General features: G+C 39.2%; 1 protein-coding gene across 6 annotated transcripts in view; it reads left to right on the top strand.

Moving 5' to 3' along the window:
• Window positions 1-19,275, top strand: part of SPECC1 (sperm antigen with calponin homology and coiled-coil domains 1) — a 101,596-nt gene that overhangs the window by 860 nt on the left and 81,461 nt on the right. The gene's annotated exons all lie outside the window — the stretch shown is intronic.

Raw genomic sequence — 19,275 nt, 5'->3', positions numbered from 1 at the left:
TTTGTAATGAGGTGAGAAGTGTTTCTTTTATGCTTTTTACCCTCGGTAAATAAGGTGCTGTGAACATTAAAAATCTCTGTGTGCTTTGCTTGTGTTGCATTTTGCTTAGCCTGTTTTACTTTCTTGTTCTTGTGGACTAGAACCAGTTTTCTGATCAGCTCAACACAAGTGACGATAGGTATGCCTTAAAAATAGCTTTCTTGACTTCTTTTTTGATATTTTTCTATTTTTATTTTAAAAGTTACCCATAGGTTTTTAAACCCCTGAGAAATAGCTGTGATAATTTCAACAGGATTCTTCGAAGTAGTGTATTTCAATAATTGAAAATTATTTAAAAGATTTAATAATTATTTTTAAACAATGCATTAAGTATGAAATCTTCCTGATACCCTGAAACGCAACTCTTTAGATATCCCAAAGTAATCAATTTTCTTTCTTTTTTATCCTTTGCACTTTATCCTGTTTCTGTCTTAGTTTAGGACTGGATAGGTAGGTTCAAATAACAATTTAAATTGATGGTTTTACCACTTAAAATATTTCATTAGATGAAGTTCGTTTTCAACAACTTTCCTCTTAAATTCCACTGCCCTCTACTGGCTGGACCACCTGCCCAGTGCTCTTTCCTCTCCACTCTTTTATTACTCCTTTTTTTGTTTGTTTGTTGGCTTTCTTTTTTTAAGGTCAGGAACCGTTGAAAAGCATGCTGTGAAAATCTACTAAAACAGTATCTTTACAAGGTGGAGAAGGTTGCTGGCAGGATGATGTCCCTAAGGAGCCCTGAACTTTAGATTTCAATCTTCTCCTTGATCCAAAATAACCTAGTTGGGCTGATCTTGAAGTCACACTGCAAAGCCTATTTTCCAAAGGCATAAAGGGAAAAAAGATATGTTGGATTAGGAATCTGAGCACTGAGAGTTTACATGTATAGCTGGAATATTGTTTTGACTTTCTTTTCTCTGCTACCAGGTTTTGGAGAAAATGCTGTGTTATTTTGTTTGTAAATATAATATTTTAATAAATAAATATTTTGTAAGATCCCCCTTAGGTGTTTAAATAATTTTCTCCTTTTCCCATTCATGCTGTTCTGTGTTCTACGTATGAACAAATACATGTGCCTGAGTATTTGAATAATCTCATCTGCCTGAACAGATGTGAGTGAAATCAGATGGAGGATTAAGGCTTGGAGCGAGAATCTGAGAGTTCAACACATCTTTGATAAATAAGTTGTTCAAATGAAACTTTCAGCTGTTTCTTTTTTATAAACCTGCTAACTTTCGTTATTGCAGATGTGTGTAGCCAGTGCATTTTGATCCTTTTCCTTCACCAGGCTCTTATCTGAATGCTGTGCCTGAAATCACACTTTCATCTTGGAGCTGTTAAGTCCAGTGTAAGAGCTTAGGTTATTTTTAACCTTGCCTAGTCCCAGATGAAACATTCTTGTTTCATGTGAGTGTGCCTCTTTCCTGTGTGATGACAGCATTAGGTGCAGACGATCGTGAGTTTTTCTACAGCCTGCAATGGACCCGATGCACAACGTGCTCAGTGTCTGTTTCAGCAGAGGGCAGCACATGGGGATATTAAATAATTGCATTTCACTTGACCTTTACAGTGACTCAGTCTTTCTCCCACACTTCAATATTCTCCAGACAGGATAAACCTTGCAAATAATGGGGGTTTTGTCTGAAATCCTGTTTTTGCATATGTCTCTTAGTTGTAGAGCTCCCAGGTTTTGAATAGGCTTTGGCTGTCATTTTTGGCATTGCTATTTAAAAAAAAAAAAAGAAAGTTTTTATAGTGTTCAACTTCGTTTTGTAAAACTGCCAGTTCCAGAGTGTTTTCTGAAGTTATCTAACCGGTCAGGAAGTGGCTGAAGGTGGAAGTCAATAATAATTAGATTAAATCCATTCTTTTTCACTCATGCCTACCTATCTGCACCTTTTTCCCTTACCAAACAGTGATGATCTAGGGGAAAGAGAGGAAGAAAGGATAATTTAATGGATATTTTCATGGAAAAAGCTTTCAGTAACACCACAAGCAGAAGAAAGTATGGCTGCATTGCAGTTGGTCACACTGCCGACCTTGCCTGTCGTGTAGCAAAGAGATTTCCAGTGGCTACAAAAGGAAGTGTGTTGGGGCCTGCTGGGCTCCAATTCTGGCAGCACCACTTTCCATTCTAGACTCTTCTCATATATTAAGGCTGATGCTTTCCTACTTCTCATTCAGGTTGTGAATGTAAGGTTTTTTTGTTGTTGTTTAAAAGGTTTTAGGTTTGAAAGTGCATTGGAGAAGTAAAGTGCTTTGTGAAATATACCTAAATTCAGTGAAGGAAAGTTGCTTCAACTTCTGCACTTCCCTTGGCTTATATGAGTTTAACCAACTTATTTGTCTGAGAGTTCAGTTATTTTTTTCTTTTGAGGAAGTACGGCTTTCCATGTTGGGGAATACTGTCACTACCATGGTAAACAGCTAAAGTACTGAAAAAAGTTTAGATTGTAGCTAGATGGCAGGTATATGGGAGTTAAAACTGACAAGGCATCCTGACTCACTGATTTTTTTTTTTTTTTTTTAAATTTAGGTCAATATAAGATAGAATGCAGAGAGAGATTTAAATAAAATTTCCTTTGAGGATCAGCAGACTTGTTCCTTGTGATTCTATTTTGTAACTCAGAGAGAGGGAGCAGGATGTGGGTTTTCAAGATGTTTGTTTGATCCTGTCTTCTCTCTTTAACATTTTATATCTCAAAGTGCACGTCCGTTTTGAAAGTAAGGTGCTTTCTTTGTGTTTGTCCCACTTCAGCAAGTTATTCCTTCCCCTCTTCCCAATTTTCCTAATATTACACATGCTTTTGTTTTTCACCTATGAAATTCAAAATGCACTTGTGTTGTAACTTATGGTCTAAAAAAAGATCTGTATAAAGTTTCAGACATCATCATCTGCCAGGGATTTTGGCTGTTGCTATAGAAGCCTAAATTCTCTTTTGAGAGACCTTTCCATTATAAGGAAATGGATACTGGGGGAAAGTTGTCATGGAAATATGCAGCAAAAAGAGACAGGAAATCTCAATTTGATGACTGTTACGTAGGCTTAGCCAGCTTGGTGAAGTGGCTTCATATCTAGAGATCTGATTCTGCAGATTCTCTTAGTTACCTTCTGGTGGACTGGAACGCTACAGAACCTGAAGAAATAAATTATTTAACATTTGTATCACCAAAGATACCTCCTCAACTCAGTGAGCTTCATGTTTATCCAGATTCAAGTTCCCTCACTGCATAATAATGTCTAAAAAGCAGCATGACATTATTCCTTAGGCTACCCAACCCTCCAGATGGGGAGGCAAGGTCCCTTTTGAGCCGAGTTTGTGGCTGCATTGCCACAAGGAATGGGGCTCATCGGTTCCCTGGTATCAGGCCGTTGGGGTGGGTGCAGAGAGCAACGTTATCTGCAGCCACCACCAATGTTTCTCTGTTGGAAGGAACTCCTCCAGGTGACGTTGGTAGGCTGGGGAATTTCCAGCAGCCTGGTTCTAATATGGGATGAGTTGTAGCACAGCTTTTTATTATACTTCTGGCAATGACCGCTCTGAAAGGATTTGTAGAGCTACTACTATTGAAACAAGGCTTTCAGAACCAATTTTTAAATGACTAACTAAAAATAGTTTATTCTGTGCAAGCTTCAGTGCCATTTCAGATTTGAACAGAAGGAGTCCTTTGTGTCCAGCTAAATGGTGGTATAAGCAGATCTGTCTCCATAAATTTCTTGTCCACTTATACCATCACTAAGCCTGGTTGGTTCCCTGGTTTCAAGCTTTTTGTGTCTTTCTTACTGAAGCCTCCTGATATCTAATAGATGTGATTATGAGTGAGCCACCTTTAAATATCTATTACGTGTCACCATGGTAACTGCTGTAAGAGTTTCTTGCTGGTAGAAGGTTGCCAGCTCCCTGAGATACAACAGGGCAAAATGCTTAGGCTGTTGTTTTCACGGTTTGTTTGAGATCACACATAATATCAAAGAGGAAAAAAAAAACATATTTCTTATTTTTAATATCAGTGCATGTTAATTGTACTGAAGGGAGTAAGATTGATTCTGGAGTCTGTCCTCAGATCAGAGAATAGAGGACAGTTACATGGGCAGGGACAGACCAAGCTTTCCCTGGAGAGCATGCCTTCACCAACAAGCTCCTGCAGGAATAGGAAAATGTCGCTCTCCTCGACTGAGCCAACGCTTGGCCTTTCTTCTGACCCTGTCAACAAGTGAACTAATTAACCCTAATGAAGGATGCAAAATCGTGATATTCCACTTGCCACAGAGCAGGCAGAGTTGCTGAGTGATTCAGTCTGGAGTAGAAAAATTGAGCTGGCTTGTGTGTTCTCTCCTCATTTCTCTGTATTCCCAAACTGCTACTTTTTTGCTCTAGGCCTTCAGCTGCTGTGTACCAGGCTAGCAGTGTTAGTTGGGCAATATCCAGAGTGACTTTCCTGATGTCCTGGATTTCCTAATCTTCCCCTTTCCTTCTCTCACATCTGCTTTCTTTCCCAAGTTCTTGTTGCTTGGCCAATCAATCCTCTTTTGCTCCGTAATGTTTCTATAGGCTTCTCCACGGGACAGGTTCACTAATGTCCCTCATGCTAACTCTGTCACCTCAGGGTTGGTTTTTTTTTTCGCTTTCATTTATTTATTTATTTATGGTAAACAGGTCACAAACTCCATAGGATACTACTTCTTTTTCATGCAATCTGTTCTCTTGCTTCATTACCCTCCTATTTTAGTATCTGCTGGAGATTTTAAATTATCACTTGCTTTTATAGAAACTTGGAAAGCTGAGCACCTATTTCTGCTGCTCTCCCACTTCATTAGCTGTGCCTGCTGGTTTTGGCATTTAGGCCTTCTACCTTTTGGTAAGGGAGGCTTCCATTGGTACAAAGGGCTGTTCAGAGTAGCTGTTCTGTACAAGAAAATGGGAGGCTGAGCTTATGGACCTTGAGGAGAAGGGCAATTTGCATTCATTTTTTGGGTTTGTGTGTGGGGACAACTGACAGGACAGAGCCAGAGCAAGTGGTACTGTGCACCTTTGTGATGGAAAGAGTTCCAGCTGTCTGGAGGAGAAGTTTGTGCTGATGAAGCACTGATATTTGTCCTTACCTGCCTCAGAGGCAACATGATCCACATACTAAGATCTTTTTGGCTGAGCTTAAAAATGCTCATAATTCATTTTAGTTATAATGTTTATTGTGTGCCAAATTTGGACTGAGGGTTTAAAATCTAAAGTAATTATAATCACTAACCAAGAAATCCAAGGAAATTATTTTCGTAAGAAATCTTGAAAGCAGAACCAGGATCTCAGAATGGAATTTGCTTGCATTATACCACTGTATGTTTCTTAGTAGTTATTCTGTAACACTATGGTTAATACTGTGAGGATCTCAGTGTTTGGGTACTTCAAATTTCAGCTGCATGGTTAAATTTCTCAAGTGTGCTAAGTTGGTTTATAAGTTTAAGCAGCAGCAAACTTGTTTGTTCATACAAGCTGTCTGGAAGCAAGGAATTGCTGAACTTGATTTTCCCTTTTTTTCTGGATTTGATTAGGTCACCAAAGCCAAACTTTTATGCACTGATTCTGGGTGCCTATGTATAGCAATATGGATGTCTTTTGCAAAACTGCTGACTTATTATATGGGAGCTAAAATCAGTGGGCACCGTAGATACTTACTAGCTTGTGATATTTTGTCAGTAATTTAGATGTCTTTGTTTGCCTACCTGTAACATAGATAAATTATTAAGCTACTGCAATGATTAGCTGATTCTGTTCAAGTAATCTGTAAAAGATGCAGAGAGTAAGAACAAGACGGAAACGCTAAGACATTGCTATGTGGGGAATCAAACCTTACCAATAGGTTTTTTTCTGAAGTCCTGATCTACATTAGAGGGCTTGTTCATCTCCTGGGACTTGAACTCCTTGTGCTTTATCAGTTTTCTCTGGTAATTTGTCCTACTTTTTGTTGCTGCTGGGCTCCCCATGATGCACTCTGTGCATCTAGGCATACCCCGCAGTTCTGCTTCCATTCAGAGGTTGTCAGCAGTTCCAGTGCAAGTCCCTCTGAAACAAAGCTGACAACTCAGGTCTTTTATTTTCATCACCCTGAAATGCACCAAAAAGTTCAAAGCAGTGGGGGATTCCTCCACCATCCCGTTCGGGTTTTTAATTCTAAGGCAGCCTCCAGCACACATCTTCTCCAGTCCTTAATTTTCCTGCACAGCTCTCCATTGTCAGTGATCAGCAAAAATTGGTAAATAATATGGTTTTCTGTTCAAGGCTCCTTAGCATTTCTAATGGATACCTGTTGTAATTCCTTCCCCGTTAGGTGATAAAATGCAAGCTTTTCCAGCATGTGATCCCTCTTGGACAATAAGCAAAGGGAGCAAGTAAGGTTGTGCAGTATTTTGCCTGTGTAGGTAGTAAGAACTTGCTGTGCTACTTGAATATGGTAATTCTCTATGAATTGTTAATGAATGCCACATTATAACCTATATGTCGAAAATTAACAGTGAGGAATAATAAAGAGTGGAGATATTCCCTTTCCCCTAAGTCTTTCATTTAGTCATTGAAATAAAAAAATTCAGTTAAGTAAAAAAGAACACTGAAAGTCTTACCTTCCCCTTTCAGGGAGGAGCACTGAGTATTGCCTTTTTCACATATTTAAATTTATCTGCATTTTGAATAGAAGGGTGACTGCGGTAAAGCTATCCTTGCTTTGTTGCTGTGTCTCTGAAGAAAGTGCAGACATTTGAAAATTGCAGAGAAAAATAAACTTTAGATAAATGTGTGCAAAAGTGATCAGAAACTTTTATTTTAAACATATGAAATACAATGAATATTCCTTCACATAGATTTCCTTCCTCATTTTGCCTTTTTCTGTGGGTTGGCTTTTTTTTTAGTAGATAGATGTTTGTTAACTCTTCAGTGTTCTACTCGGAAATGACAGAAATGCTGAAAAATGCTGGCGCCTCTTACAGACTCTTACTTTTGAAACAGGCAGTTTCCTAATTCTATTTTTGACTGACTTAGTGGCTGTTCCCTTGGAAATTTTAAAGTTGTTGTCTGGTCTTCTGAAATTTTGGCAATAGGCACCAGGGGAAGCTGTTTTTCTTGTCTCCTATAGCACTCCGTGTTCCATAAAACATATCTGCCTTTTTTCCAAATTTAATGATTCTAGTCTCTTCCAGCAACAAATATTTTCTCTAGTTGCAGGTCAAAGCTGGTAGCCATGCCACAGGCTGAGCTGCTCAGGTATATGAGTGGGAACATGAAACTGTATAACAGTCTCTCAAGAACGGGGAGGGGGGGGAAATCTGAGTTCTCCAAGTCAGCACACACAGCTTTCTTGCACTGGCGGAGCCTTTTTGGCAAGAGTTGCAGGAGTTCACTCTTTGTATCCACCCATTTGATCAGCATCATCTTGTTAACTGAACAGCAGTTGTTTTTGTCAAAATGGAAAGTGGTGCCCCGTGATTCATTCTGCAAATGTCCACTAGCTGCTTGAACTTCCTGACGTCTGTAGTGGAACTGAGAAAATAAAGAAGTTTGTATCAGTTATGTACAAAAAGGAAGAAAGCACAGAGTAAATGCTGTCCCAAAGCCATGGCCTGACTCCACTAATACCCACTGTCTGATGCAGACTTTCCTTTGTAATTAGTTTTGGTTTTATAACTCCAGACAGTAGTGTTCCAAGCCTTATAACTGAATTAGAGACTTGCTTTAAAAAGACATTGTTATTGACATAATAGCCTTGTTTATGGAATTTCTCTCCTTTGTAATTAAGATTGTTGCATGCACAAAAGCAGTGAAATATAGCACAAATATCTGTAAATGCAAAGATATTTTAAATCTTGTTCCTTGTGTGAGACTTTTTTTCCACACTCTCTTTCTGTGCATTTGCTTTTCAAATGAGCTATGCCGCTACAAATTCTGCCCTTTGCCCATTCCATTAAGTTGTATCTCATCCATATTCGTTCTTATAAAATTGCACAGGCAGTACAGGTTGCAACATAAGGCATTTGAATTCCCCAAATGCAGTATTTTAAAAGTGCATTGATTGGTGGGGTTTGGTCTTATTCTCTCATACCTTGTTGCAGAGTCGTGGGAACTAGTGGATTGAGCAGCATGCAAGCAATATGCTCACTGTTATTTTGTCTGTCAACCAAATTTACCAGCTGGGTAAGAACCTGGCAGATTCTTTAAAAAAGTTTATATCACTACTTGAAATTGTTTTTTCATCCTGGCTGTGTGAAAGTAATTATGATTAAGGCCCTGGACAGGCCACAGGCTTTCTTTATGACCATGGCCAACTCATTTTAGCTGTCTGTTTCTGGGCTCTTTGTTCATTAAACAGAAAGGCAATTTTTCAATTCAGAAGGTTTTGTGCTGATTAATTCTTTGGTCTAAGTAAAGAGATCAGATAATTATAGCAATAAGTGCTACCAGAAAACCTCTAAGTAAACAAATGTACTGTCTAGTCTTGTTGGGTTTGGGGAAATTGTATGCCACTATTCCAGACTGTCTACCAAAGCTGAAGCATGTAAATGCTGACTGTCTCTTCACATCCAAGCATTTTCATTTTTAGGTTTTGCTCCAGTTATATTTACCAAAGCTAAAAATATCTTTGCGAAGGAAATATAGTAGCTCATCTCCTCTCCCCACTCCCCTCATTTCAGTTCTTTATTTCTCTTGGCTGAAGGATAGGAAAACCTATTGAGCTGACAACACTGCTTTCCCACTGAGCCCATATGAACTCACCAGTAATGGCAAAGAGACAGTGTGCTGCAGTCCAAAAAGTGTGTTTGTTTTCTTCAGAAAAAGAAGCTTTTCAGCAAGGTGTATGCAACTGATGTCCCTCCTATTTATGAGTTCAGGATCCAGGGACTTGCAGTTGTTTGCTTCCAAGTCAGTATTTTTCGGCTGTATCTGTTCAGTTTTGAAGGTGGCCCATGATCAAAGCAGAGGGAGTGACTTGCAGTCCCTCCACTGGGTACCTAAGTGACCTCATTGCCTATGCATGCATCACTGAGTGTAGTGTCACTTCCTCAGGGAGGAGAAACACAGTGCATGTAGATCACAATATCTACAAGAAGTTTGTTAATATGAATGACAGAAAGTAATGCCTTCTTACATGAGCTGTGAATCATCTCAAAAACTCTAAATGTTAGATATATAAAAATATGGAATGGATAAGTTCTTCTACCTGTGATCACACAGCCTGTCCTTGGGTTCTGAAGAAACTGGCAAAGTAGGCTGGAGAGAAGGATTGGTACTGTGGGTGTCAGTGAACTTGGAATAGCACCTGGCATGATTGGTTGAATGTTTAGGGACTTAGAACTAATAATGTATGCTTGAGACCTGCCAAACATAGACCATTATCACATGCTAAATAAGTCATGATGTGGACTTTTTCTTGTTCCAGTGTTTTAAGATCTGAAGGCAAGAGTTCCTCACTCTTAAGAATATAATGAGAAAGCTGGATCCCAAATCCATAACCTTCAGAAGGGATTCAGCTTGGACTCAGTCTGTGTTTTATCTGCAATAACAGTAGGGGTGCCAACACTGAGCTGAAACGTAAATTTACTCTTGGCATGACATTAGCTTCCTTTAAGCCCCTTTGGCACCTACAGTAAGGAGTTCCAGAGGGTGCAGAAATGTTAAACTGTTTAGATGCAGCAACTCTTTTTAGGCTCATGTTATAAATCTTCCCTCTCTCTATTGTAAGACTACTACTGTAGCATCAACATTGCTTATATACTAGGTTCACACTACTGGGAATTCTCTACTCAGGAGAGAATTCCTGATCTGTAGTCACAGTCTGAATGTCTTAGGTCAGAGACATCAGAGAGTGAACAGCCCCCTCTCTGGACAGAGTCGAACAAAAAGCCCAGTTCTAAACACCTTTTTGTCTCTGAGATTTAGATTTGGATTTGATTTCTCTTTACATCCCCTCTGTTTCCTCCAATTTGATACTATCTTTGCCTGCTTTAACTCCGTTAAGACCTCTGGCCCTTTTCTTCCTGTTTTCAGACACTAAATTCTTCAGAAAGCTTAAGAAAGAGGAACGTTCTTGAGCATTGCTCACTCTTGTCCCTTATTTGCTCTCTTCTAAATAAAGAACAGATTGACACTTCTTCTTGGACAGCTCAAGAGATGTCACTCAGGACTGATTCTAGTTACTTCTTGTGTAAAAGCCTCTCTCTTAACGTATTTTCCTTCCCTGCACACACACACTTTTCCACTTTTTTGAAGCAACGATGGAGGCAAGGGAAATGTCATAAAGTGTCCTGGCTGTGATTGCTGGCACTCTGGGGGAGAGGTTATTATCATGGAATACAAAAGCGTCTGAAAGCTGCTTCTGTGGTTTCCTCTGAAAAACGCCTTCTTTCTCTGGCCACCTCCTTGCCCTTCCTATGTTGTATGTACCGCATGTTTTCACTTGATTGGATCATGCAACTAGTCTGGGTTTTATGCTGTCTGCCCAGTGTCCAGTTCTGCTGTTGGGGATGATAGGATACTGAAAGAAACTCTTCGTCTGCTTTACGGATTGAAGCATCTCAGTGTTCTGGAGGTGGGATGCAAATGGCTTTCTTGCATAAATCCTCCTTGCTTTGATATAGTATTTCTCATTCCCCTGAGTAAGCAAGTGTGCATATGTGTGTGCGTGTATGTGCTGAATGCCAAAGCGCTGGTGAAGCCAGCTTGCTTCCGTATGTGAATCATTTCTCAAGCAGCTCTCTGTGTCTCGCTGCAATGTGGTTTTCCTCTCAGGGAAGCACTCAAGCCATGAATTTTCAGTCTGGCTTGCACATGCTGTCATAAGCTAGTGGGAGACAGTTTTCTTTTTAATGCAGAAAAGAGGACAAGCTTTTACTGTAAGTATTTTAATATCTTTTATTTTTTAAGGTGGGAACTGTATTATCTCTAGAAGGGTTCTAGGATCAGTAATGTGTTCTTAGAGTGAATGGACCTGCTTTGCTCAACAACACTTTTTTTCATAGTATCTCACTGTAAAACTAAATTGCATGAAACAAAATATGTACAGTGCAAACAATTCTGCATTAGCTGAAAATGGGCTGGGGGTGGTCTAAAAGCCATTATAACAACAAAAAAAATCCCACCATGTGAGCCTGTGAGAGCTGGCTACTGTGTTTTTCTTCAGCTCAGCTACATAGATTTTAGTGACAGAAGAGTTGAAGCTGTTTCTGCACCTGTTTCTGCTTTCTTCTCTGACAATTTAACATTGTGTTTAAGTTAAACGAAGCAGGAGCACGAGCAGACTTTCCTCTGCTACTGCATGTTCACATAGTCCAGTCAAGAAAGGGCAGAAAGGAACAAGCTGCTAAGCAAATAGGTTTGGCGACTAGCATCTCTGCAGGGGCTCAGTGAAAGCATTGGGGAGCACACCAGATGGGTACCCTCTTACAACACTACAGCAAAGAGCTGTTCAGATTCTCAGCAGGACCCTTTAGTTGTCGCAGTTTAACAGTTGTCCTTAAAATTGTACTGTGGACTGAAGCTTGATCAAAATAACAATAGTAATAATAATAGCATTTATATAGCATGTCATTCGGCAAAGTTGTAGAGATGTTAATTAAGCCCTGTATATGTAGCAGTAAAGGATTACCGGTAGAACTGGTTTGAAAACAGGGATTCTCTACTCCTTTCTCTTGTACACAGTCTAAGTTTTTCTAGATGTCCCCTACTAATCCTTTCTGTCTCACCTCCAAAAGGGACTGTTCTGCATCTTCCTTTTCTACCCTTTCTAAATTATGAACTGCTCTCTGCCCTGTAGCCTCAGCAGCAGAGAGGATACTTGATTTGCTAAAATATAGCGTTCTTTGTCTGCACAATTTCACAGATAACTAATACAAGAATACAGATGTATGTACTACCCGTTCCCTTTCTAGTTCAGTTTTAAAACAATTTAATTTCATTATGTAGCCCACCAAGGTGGGTCTTTCAGGCCATCAGTGGTCCCCTAAGTCACAGTTGTAAACTGTTGATACTGTTGCCTAAATCTGTTCTGTTCCTGTTCGGTATGCATATTTTTAAAATGCAGAAGTCTCTAGTTTCTCCTGCAGTTTTGGAGTTATGTCCTTTTCTTTGCAAAGAACCCTTTCTGTTAGAAGTTCACACTGTCACTCATATAAACATTCAGAAGTTCCCAGTTTATTAACTTTAATAAGTGGTCTATTCTGCACTTTAATGGGGGATAAATATCTCCTTAAGGGATAGCTTCCAGATCTCAATTATTTCTCTGCATTGTGATGGATAGAAAATGGGAATCAGGGAAACATCCCAGCATGTGGCAATCTGTGGGGCTGCTCACTTGCACGCTGTGTGACAGATGTTGATTTATCTCATTTTTAATTTTTTTCTGTGGGGTTTCTTTCCAAGGCACATGAATGAATGTATCTTCATAAATACGCTATTTAGTGAACAATTATGATCCCGTTTTTATAAAATGGAAAAACTAAGGCATAGAAAGATTACATGGCTGAGGTAGTACAATAAATCTGTGCTGGAGCTGAGGATAGAATCGGATGGAATCCCAGGCTAGCACCTTGACTGCGGTATCATCCCTCCATGCTTTGAGAGGACAGGGAACCTGCCAGTCTGTGTGCATGTGCCAGTCAGAATTACCATGGAGCCACACGCTGTGCACCTCCGTCTGCCATTCCAAAAAACATGATCATTCCTTCTTTCTTGTAGATATATCTACCCTTTATGCTACAGAAAAAAGTAATGACAGGTAATTATCAGGCAAACCACTTGTAATTATTCTTAATTTCTTTAGCAATTATATAGCTCTTGCTCTATCTAAAATGAAACCTTCTTTTCTTCCTTCTTGCGGGTTGGCAAAACATGAAGTGTTAACCGTATGTGTCACTTGCTTTGTGCTGTATTCTCTGGGACAGTAGTTCAAAGAACCTGGATTAATGAGCAGCAGCTACCTTGAAATGGTTCTAAAACATTTTGTTCTCAACCTGCAATATACTAAACATAAATTAAACCCATCTATTCAGGGCAGAGTCATATTGGGGAAAGCCCGGAGTGACCTAATTCTTTGCGATTACAACATGGTTGTAACTTCAAAAAGGAAGTTTGGAATCAATGCATCATTTCTACCCTTCCTGAATCTTTCCTTTGACTTATGTCTCCAAAGGGTGGATGTTAGCGCTATGTAAACTGATATACTTTCCCTGTTTGCCATAGATTGAAGTGATGAGGGAACTACAACTTATAAAAATGCATTCTCCAAATTCTGTAGTGTGGAATCACTTCATAGATGTAGTTTTGGTGTGATTTGATAAAATTTAGAATTTATTGCATAACCTCTGTGTATGCATTCCGCCACTGCATGTGTTCATGTACACTCTCCCAGTATGAGAAAACGCTGCTGCTGCTGCTGCTGCCTGTCTTCCTACAAATGCATGTTGCCACCCTTCTGATTACGTCTTTTTCCTTGCGTGCCTCCATCAGTAATGTGATGAACGTGATTCAGAATTGCCACATTTAAGTCTACATTTCTGCCCTGGAGTTAGTGAAAGATTGTATTGGTCTTTTGTCCTTTTAACCTTATCAAGACAACGCATCTACTTAAACCAGAGAAGCATGATGGACTGTTTACTGATAGCCAGCATACAGTTGTGCTTCATAGCTTCTTCAGGTATCACACCATCCAGCTGGTAGTTGCCACTGTCCTTCTGGAGGGTTAATGAGCAGAAAAATTACAGATAGGTTGGGATTTTTGTTTCCTTATCCCCATGTTGTATATAAGATCGGGGTCATAGGGAGGTAGCATAGTTACTCTCCTGAGATGTGTAATGGTTACTGGTTAGATAATCAGTGTGAGGAAGGAGGGGGAGGAGACTGAGTATCCGTGTACGAACAGCGTAATTTAAATTACAGGAGGAGCATGTTCCCAGACACTTCAAAGTACAGTTTGGCTTGATTTGTAAGCATCAGTCACTGTGCTGGATGACAGTTCTGGGTATTTTATCTAAAGAAGTAGCAAAGCTATCTGTTCTTTCCTGTCTTATAAATGGCCAGTAATATGCAACACGGACAAAAGAAATGCAGCTAAATAAATCCTTTGTTCCTATGCACATAGGAGGATTTTGTTGTAACTTCTGTATTTCTTTAATGAGATCTAACCAAGAATAAAAGATTGACAAATCCAAAACTCCAGGGACAACTTCTGTGGAGAAGGGTGGACGGAAGGTTTTGCACTGCGCTCATCTGTCCACGCCTGGAAAAGTCATCAATGACCCTAATGGTTGCTGTGGGAAGAGGATTTTATTTTGCGCAATGTTGAGACATGGAGTTCTGCAGTTGCTGACCTGGAGCCTGGCAGTCTTGTTGGGATGGTTTCGGAAGCAGAGTTGGTGGCCAGAAACCTGTCATTTGTGGCTGGCTGGAACTGTCCTCACCTAGGCCATTTCTGATGTAATTTATACATCCTTGTAACTTCTCGGTATATTTATATAGTAGTTAATAAATATCAATTTTAGAGAATTAGAGAAAACACACTAAGGAAATAAACAAGCAACACCTTAAACAACACAAAAATGTTACCACTTAACACTTACCACTGTAACCACAGGTAAAGTAACTTTGTCTTTGGGAGATCCAAGGAAGTTTCCATTGTCTGTGTGGTTCCATCTGATACCATGAAGGGAAGGGAAAGGAACTGGCTCTGCACTAGTTGCTTGTACTGTAGAGGAAGGGAGCCATGTGCCCTGTAAAGAAAATTCTCATCTGATGCGATATTGAAAATGCTCTTCTGAGGTTTTTTTAAGAGTCCTACAGAAGAGCAACTAAAACAAACAAAAAAAAATCAAAGCAAATTGAAACCCAAAGAAGTAATTTTCATATGAGGATACAATCTTCAGGCAACCTTAGCACAATGAAAGTTTTGAAGATGTGACTCTTAAGGTATATCAGAGCCACTGGGACTGGTATTTTGTTTTGTATTTTCCCAATGATTAGCTGGGTGACCTTGGGCATGTATGTGTCTTAATTTCTATGTATTTGTTTTATATCTGAAATTTATCAACACTTTTAATTCCTTGCAAAAGCACCTGGATTCTATAGCTGCCCAGCTGTATTATTATAGTACATTTTTCTCCACTCTTGAAAGTTTAAAAAAAAAAAAACAAAACAAAACTAAAACCACCTTTGCTTGAGGCATGCATAAAACCAGCAAAATTTGCCCTGCTGTAGCATGCAGTCTGGACATGAAAATTTCCAAGTGGTGTCTTGTCTCCTGGTACTCTACCAGCAAAACATGAAAATTCAGCTGCAAATGAGATTGGAAAGCAAGTCTGCTGAGGTAACTTCTGACCAGAGGAAACTTCTGCTCAGTGTTTGGGGTCAGGTTTATAATTTATTCTCTTTCTTTGGCCAGCAAAAACTATAAGAGCCTTAGAGATGAGGTTTTGGGAAATGGGCATATCTTTTCTGTTCCTTTGAGTTGTGTTTGGGTGGAAGAAGGTGGTCTGGCTTGTGATTTTTTTTTTTTTTGATGGGCTTTTTAATCCAATTCTAATGAAAGCTAAGCTTTGTACCAGCAACAATCCAGCAAGTGTCTCCACTTGGAGGAATAATGGAGGAAGCTTGCACTGAGATAGCCTCAAAGACACTAAAAACAAGGTAACAGAAACTAGAAAAAAAAAGAGGATGGATGTGTTAGGTACAGAAAGACTACACACTGAGCTGAAAGGAGCAGACAGGAAAGCTGCTAAAGATGACCAAAAGAGAGTAAACAGTTTGGTTTTAATTCTTAGCCCTGTCTTATTTCTAAATAGGTTTTTATCTGTGCCATCTATTTACAAGTTACCAATTACTGTATTGGACTATCAACTTCCCTGGTTTGTGACCCTGGCTTGATTCCTGATATCAGCTAAGAAATCGAGATGAGTCATATGGAAGCATCTGTCAAGCCTAAAAATTGTTGTTTAAAGTGAATTGATGTGAAAGGCAGAAAAGAATTCTATTTTAGCCCAGCTGGTTATCCTGCCATATAGCTTCCTACATGTCACTGGAAAATGCTTTACAGTTTACTGAACTTGTTATATATTTCTATGTTCCAGTTGATAGTTTGTCTGAAAATAGCAGAGATTGATTAAGTTGGAAGGAAAATAGTCTAAGCATGATGCAGATTTTACATGCTAAAAAAAAAAAAAAACCCCAAAGAAAATTGTGCTTTGATTTCACGAGACTGTGTAATAAAGGTTCTGGAATAGTCTGACCTTTTGATGTAATGAAAAGTAACTGAATTACAGGAAAATAGCACTGGGGACTGTGGGTTTTAACCCACCAAAGTCACAGACTTCTGTCCTTTGAGAGTCCTGTCTGCAAAGTTGGTACTTCTGACCTCATTTTTCAGAAATGCTGGGCATTCACAGGTCTCAATGAACCTGCCATCTGGTATGTTACTCTCAGATCTAGTAATGAGTTTTCATAATTCTTTTTTTCATTCATTTCCCCAAAGCAACTTGAATGACTCTGCTTTAATTTGACTGTCCTGTTGAGTGAGTAGTGTTACACGCAGACATGAGCGCCGAAACCTACCTTGTGTAAAGTCCATGGGGTTCAGATAATTTGTATCTCTAGCCCCCCAACAGCGATTTTCCTATGTAACTTCATTTCTGTAGATGTGCTAATGATTTATATTTACTTAATAGCGTAACTGCTAGGTGTCTTGATTGTGAAACAATATTGCTTGTCATTGCTCAAATAAACGTATCTATTCTTTTTAATTATTCAGAGTAAAACAGGCTTTAATAGTCAGCAGAATGTGTTTCCTAGAAGTTTGTTTTACAGGACTGGTGAATTACCCCTTTGATGGATAGCCAAGCCTTAAGATCCAAGAGACCTAACGTTTCTGCTGATGCTGACTGCCTGTGAGAGTTAGGATGAATTCTTAATCCAGTTTTTCTAGACATAAAATGGGAATAATTCTAGGCTGGTTCTAAAGACTTTTATTAATAAATGCATATGGACGGACTAATAAAGAAATGTCTAGGTTCTCAATCTTTAATAAAACAGTAAAATTTCAAGTAAAATGGACTATCTTTCCACTGTAAAACTTCTGCCAACTGCCAAAACAGTCCACATCAAAATTTTCCAAATACCCTTTAAAAATACCAGTGAGAAAGGATGAACTATATAACATGGCCTGAATTTTTAAAGACTCTGACTCTGATGTCTGCAGGGGATTCTGAGGATTACTGAGAGAAAAAAGTTCTGTCAGGACCAGCTTTACATTTTTGTAAACCTGCTGATCATCTCATTTGCAGCACCTGTTTTAGGGGAGAGGGGTATTCAGACACCAGCACTTCTGAGTATAAAAGATTTTAAAAACAAAAAACTCACCACCCCAAAACCCCTGCAGGTTGGAAATGACTGGCAATAGAACTGATTTTGCTGCTCTGAAGCAGCATATTGTTGGCATGAACCCCCATTTATTCAGGGAGTTGCTTCTTTTCTTCAGTTTCTACATGTTTTCAGAGTACAGCTCCAAGCAGAGCATGCTGCAGGATTTAATTGTGGCCTGCTAGTGACCTGCTCTGGCTGATGCCAAAGAAAGACAGACTTTGAATCTCGGGATGGTGGCATTCTGTTTGCTTCATAGGAAAGTTCTCTGTGAAATGTGAAGACAGAAATTAAAAATAAAATCATAGAGCTCCAAGCATTGCTTAAAGTGAGTCATCTTCCAGGACAGTGAGCAGAAGCATGTCTCATCTGAAACGTATTGAGACATAATGGGTGTAAAACTAGTGATTTTGTCACTGTATTTGCAAAAGCAGCTTGGTTGCATCTGTTGTGGAAAGCTGCTTCTCATTCAGATTTCTCTATGGGTAGCCTAGAGATCAAGTCAAAATCTCTCTGGAGTCCTTTCGGAAGGAAATGCTGATATTTAGTTAAAGTATAGTAGACTTCTTTAAATATATTCTAAAGCCTCTGGGAGCCATTACCTGGTGGCAGTTTCACAGATGCAGAAACGCAGATACACAAGGCTTGGAAGGTTGTGTGCAAAAGGGTGTTACAGCAGTTACAATATTAGTACGTATACACTACCTCTGTCCTGACTTGTGAAAGGGAGGGTCTTCCAAGATGCATTCAGCTTTGATAAGAAGTAGTGGTGATCCCATTCCCAAGCTCTTGTTCAAGGATAGTTTATGACCATGACTGGCTACTTTCAAAGTAGTTTCTGCTGGCTCAGAAGGATGGTCTCTGCAAGCTACTGTTACCAGCCCTGCCCTGAAAATCACATCAAGGAAGCAGAGAATGCTATTTAGTCGTTGCGCTGCTCTGATAAACTGCTGCCTCGTTTAAGATTTGGGACAGAAGGTTACATTTCAGGTGCCTTTTAACCTGAGCTTCTTCAAAAACTGCAGTCGTTATCTTATATATTAGGATATATTAGTGGCTTGTATTAGTAGCACTCTGTCCTTACACCCTCTTTTTTTCAGCATAGTTAGCCCTCTTATCTGTTTCTCCACAAATGCTTTTTTATCTTTCCAGATTTAAAAATTGTGTTGGTTTTTAATCGTTCACCTATTTAAAAATGGTGTGTTTTGAGACAACTAGATAAAAGCTGTATATTTTTTTAAAAAATACAATCTATTACAAACTGTCCCTATATGTGCTGTTTTTACACAAGGGTTAGAGACACCTCTCTTCTTTGCTAATGTTAGATTTCCTCAACGCTAATTGGCTGCAGCCATTTTATGTATCTAAGTTAATGTTTTGGTTTGACGGTTAGGTGCTACATACCTAACTCAGTCCATGAGCCATTCCATGATGCTGAACTTCTGGGTTTCCCGTGGTCCCAACTGCCCACAACTTCCGTGAAGCTTTTTTCTTGTTTATTTTCCTGTAATGCAATAAATTGAATTTGGAGGAGAAGAAAAGGTGATATTCACTCTGAGAATGGATTTCCTGCTCTCATCAAAGAACAGCAGTTTTTTTTTTTGTAGTAGTTTTGTTTAGTACTTCTCCTGAAGCAGTACTTCTAGTAACTCAAATGTGTGTCGCATACCTAGGAATGAAAGCAGCTTAAGATGTGTGCAGCCTGGCTTTATTCTTTGAAGTACATATAAGGCATGTGGAAAGTATTGGGATCCCACTTCAGAGATTGAAATCTTTATCTACAGCGCAGATTCAGGTTAGCCAAATACATGAGAAGCCTTACCTCTCTTTTACAAATGCTGATTCCCATATAAAT

Source organism: Calonectris borealis, chromosome 19, assembly GCF_964195595.1.
Source record: "Calonectris borealis chromosome 19, bCalBor7.hap1.2, whole genome shotgun sequence".
Lineage (NCBI taxonomy): Eukaryota > Metazoa > Chordata > Aves > Procellariiformes > Procellariidae > Calonectris > Calonectris borealis.
Note: the sequence above shows the minus strand (reverse complement) of the source record. Positions and strands in the feature narration are given on the sequence as shown.